The following is a 4,440-nucleotide window of genomic DNA, read 5'->3' as shown; positions in this document are numbered from 1 at the left end:
AAAATGTGAAGAGACAGATGGCACAGTGGAAGAGTGGGGAGAAAACCTGTCCTCCCTTGTACCCCCAATTTTCACATCTTTCTCCTCTATTATCCACCCTCAATCATCTCAGAGGATATATCTAAGAAAGATCCCTTCCCCTACCACCCAAGCCTGTTCAATAACAACAAACACAAGATCATTTCCAAAATACACAGCTTCTATTGACCATACATATGTAATCCCACCTTCCTCAGGAGTCACCTTTCCAACCCTGGGGAGTATTGATGATCTGGCTCTGCCAGGATGGGGAAACAATCATAATCTCTAGGAACCATGGGCTAGGGGGCAAGACCATCTGCAAGGCCCAAAATGGGCTGAGGAAACAACTACAACCCCCCCCCCCCCCAACACATTATTCGGATATCATATGTTCCTAAAAATAGTTTATTATTAAAAATAAAAAGCTCAACAGAAAAAAAATGTTCAAATCATAGTCCATTTCAATAGTCAGATCACGGATCATGCTGGTCAAAATCACAGTCCTCTTCTTTCCACACACAACTTCCGCTTTGGTTACTCTTAATCCCAAGTGCTCTTTGGGCCTAGATTAATCCTTCACAGACTCTCCTCAGGGCAGTTAATCTCCTTCCTCCCACCCAAAAGTCTCTCTTCCAAGGTCTCTCCTCTGAATCCACAGTCTCACATAATCACTCGATGGGCCCCCCCCCCCCCAGGTAACTCCAGCTCATAAGTCACTCCTCAGGGGCTCTTGGAGGCTCCCTCAGACTCTCCCATACCTCACTCCAAGCATTTGTAGCACCCCAGAAGGAGTCACTTGCTGTCTCTCCAATCACTTGGATGGCATGGACCCTCCAAAGGCTCCCCTTCCTGAGATTCCTTCCTCAGTGATCAGCCTCTAAACCTCATACAACCTTGCTTTTTATACCACTCTAATACCTTCCCCTACTGGACTGAGTCACCCTGCCATTCATACACTGGCAGATTCCTGCACATACTCTGCTTGATCCCAAGAAGCTGGAAAATTCCACATTAGTACAACTTTTCATCCTTCTAAGTAAACAGAACTTAATAGTGTATAGTACCATTACACCATCTAGTGTATAGTACCATTACACCATCTAGTGGCCCTAATGCAACACAAATAGCAAAACAGAAGTAAAGTTCACATACACAACAAAAACCAAAGCAAAAGCAGGTGATGACAAGCCTGTATAAGGCAAAACAACATGCTATCATTCTCTTATCCAATAGAAGACAGCTTGCAAGGAAAGCATTCCTAGGGAGCATAATTGGATGGAAGTGGCAAGTAAAACATACCAGTCATGGACAATGAGAGATTCAAAAGTCTCTGTTCTTTAGCAGAAAAGCATCATGAGGCACCCTCATCCTCCACTGACTCTTCAGCTATAGAGTGCAGTATACAGCTTATTCCATCCTAGAATGTACAGTTTGTCCAGCTTCATCCCTTCCACCTCTGGCCTGTGGTCCTCAGGTTATGGATGGTGTGTATGCTGTGGAAGTGGTAAACAAGGGTATTGTTATTCAGAAGATTTCAAAACCCTGCTAGAAGGTGAGAGCAAGGTCAGAGATGGCTGCTGTCTGTCAGTCAATGATCACTGCTGCCAAACTGGACACTCCGTACACCACGTTTATGATGTTGTCTGTGGACTTCTGAAACAAATCTTTCTGATGGCTGTGCAAACACACAGACTTCAGCTCTTGGAGGACTTTGTTGTCCAGCACTACTGTCCCAACATCACTGGGTGCTCAGCAAGCAAAGAGGGTACATTAGTGTGGCCCTCCATGCTCAGTGCAGAAAGATTCTAGTCAGGTGTCAATGGAGGTAGACATAAGCAACTTGTGGGAGGTGTGTCTAATGGAAAGAACTCTGATACTGGCTCATTCTCAAATATATTCTGCATGCCAGACCTGGAGAAGGCAGATAAAAGTGCAGTTTCAGGAACCAGAGACTCAACAGTTTTCTCTAATTCTCCATGCTTTGGCTTCCTCCACTTGCGTGATCTTGGCTGAGTCTAGAGCTGTGAGTATGCTCTAGTCACCCATAGCACCTGTTAAACCAAGAAGAAGCAGGTAAATCTGGATCTTACATATATCACATGTAATCCACATGTGCTGCTGAAACTTGCTATACCTCCTTCCAATGTAGTTCCCTTCCTGGCTAATGGACTCATCCCCACCTGTTCTTCTCCTGGGTAATGGGTCCACCCCTATCTTCCAATAAGCAAAACAACCATTCTAGATTAACCATTTTGGTTTGGCATGGGTGCTCCTCCAGATATTGGATTTTGCTTTGGGATTGTAACTACTCACCTGCTAGTAGTTTCCAGTACCTCAGAGATGCTATATATGGCTTCCAGTCCCATGATGGCACAGAGACATTTCTCCATTCTGGTCAGTCAATAAGAACAAGAACTGTTGCCTCCTGTCTTGCTCTGTTTTTTTTTTCTATATCCTGGCTGAATATGGATTCCAGTGCTTGCACGCCTAGAATTATATTACATTAATTATTACATAAACTCATCTCAGTCCTGTGCCAAGAGGGAAGGACTCACTCAGTATAATAGGGTTAAGTCTTGGACTTCCTTATTTTCTGCCCCGAATGCCAGTCCTCCATTGGGGGAATGAGTAGGAGGATAAACTTCCAAGACTCTAGAAACCAGCCATGTATATTGTATTTCTGCCATGTAGACTGTATATTGTTCCGAACTCGTGCATATGCCACTGAGCCTTTGTATAAAGCTGTTTTCATTTTATGCTTGTCATTACACACATTGTTATTTTTTACAGATATGCAATTTTATTGACCAGTTGTTCCTCTATTTTTCCACCTTGGCCTCTTCATTCCTTTTGATCCCACCCCAAGCCCTGTTCTATGTATTTTCTCATCTTTTTTGTTGAATGTGAACTGGCATGATGTGCCCACTAATGCCGGTATAAAAAAATTCCTAAATAAATAAATAAATAAATAAATAAATAAATAAATAAATAAATAAATAAATAAAATGTGTATTTTCTTCTGAGGGCCAATAAAGAAGCTGGACATTGTGATGGTGTTCCAATATAAAACTGACCTGAAAAAATTGTTCAGCATGAATAATATGGCATTCAGTGCAAGTTTATCTGATAATCTGCATAATGCAACTAAAAACAGTAAATCTGGGAATCTGTGGTCCCTTAATTGCCCCCTCAGGGTCCATTCTTCCTCCTCAAATGGAAAGTGAAGCAGCCCTGGGCAAAATGGCTTAAGGATTTCCCTGAAATACCTGGCATTGCACCCCTTTAGCTGTTTGATTATAGGGAACACGTTTGGAGCTGAGAGAAAAACAGCAATAAACATGCACTAAAAAGTGCACAAGCACCATGAATAAAAAACAATAATTGCACAGGTGCTATTAATGCTTGATGGCTATTTCCTAATTGTGTACACGTTTAAAACTTTTTAGCACTTGTGCACTAAACATAATTTTAACACCCGTGCTAAAAGAAAATGTTTACAAGCAGTTTGGTGAATTAAGCCCCAAAGTGTATCCCCTGATTCCCACCCACATGGCTAGGAAAGCGATTTGTGTCTGATCGTGAAGAAATCTTTCTGCAGATTTTCAATCCCGGGGAGCACAAGTTTCCCAGCCATACCTGGACAAATACCGATCTGCCTGGGTAAGCCGGCCTGTTTGCAAATCTCCATCCTCAGCCCGGCTAAGAAGACGTGCCGGCTTCCAAGGCACTTTTAGTTGGATTGCTTTCTGGCAAGCATCTGCCTGCAGAAAAAGCGAGTGCGTCGTGATATATAGGCAGTTTTCCAAGGCACCCTACCGGCCTGGTTTCCCTTTGCGAATGAAACACAGAGTTCACTAGGCGGGCTCTCTCAGCAATTGCTCCCCCTTCATTAGCAGTAACTGGAAACAGGGCTGTGTCAAAGAAGTGCAATGCTGGTGTGGATGCTTCCCTCTCTGGCTCATTACACCATCCCCCTACTGCCGTAACGATAAAAGAAGAGGCCACGGTGTCCACGAGCGAGAGAGGAAAATCATTTTGCTTCCAGGAAAGCCCCAGAGAAAGCGGGTAATGATTTACTCGTTGCTCGGATACAGGGCATGCGTCTGTGCTGTTGCCCAGGCGCGAGGTACCCACCTGGGCGCTCCTGCTGGAGGCCTCAGACACCCAGGGCTGAAGAAAAGCTCTCCAGAAGTCAGACAGACCGAAAACAAACAGCGCTGGTCAGGGCCACTATCCTGACAAGGATTTCCATTTCCTTTTCTTTCTTTCTTTCTTTATTTATTTATAGATTCTTATATACCGCGGTACGTTATAATCATACATCACCTTGGTTCACAGTGAAACAATAAATTAGCAACAGGCTTTACATATAACAGGTTAAACAGTAGAACATAAAACGGCTACAGGCTTCCCCTCCTC

At 43.6% G+C, this 4,440-nt stretch overlaps 1 long non-coding RNA gene across 1 annotated transcript; it reads right to left on the bottom strand.

Annotated features, from left to right (window-relative positions):
- Nucleotides 1-392: 392 nt before the first annotated feature.
- LOC115091511 lies at nucleotides 393-3,965 on the bottom strand. The gene is made up of 3 exons (XR_003856740.1): nucleotides 3,658-3,965; nucleotides 2,335-2,508; nucleotides 393-2,072 (listed from the first exon to the last, which is right to left on the bottom strand). It is a non-coding gene; the product is annotated as an uncharacterized LOC115091511 (long non-coding RNA).
- Between the last annotated feature and the right edge of the window lie 475 nt (nucleotides 3,966-4,440).

Source organism: Rhinatrema bivittatum, chromosome 5, assembly GCF_901001135.1.
Source record: "Rhinatrema bivittatum chromosome 5, aRhiBiv1.1, whole genome shotgun sequence".
In the NCBI taxonomy this organism is placed as follows: domain Eukaryota; kingdom Metazoa; phylum Chordata; class Amphibia; order Gymnophiona; family Rhinatrematidae; genus Rhinatrema; species Rhinatrema bivittatum.
Note: the sequence above shows the minus strand (reverse complement) of the source record. Positions and strands in the feature narration are given on the sequence as shown.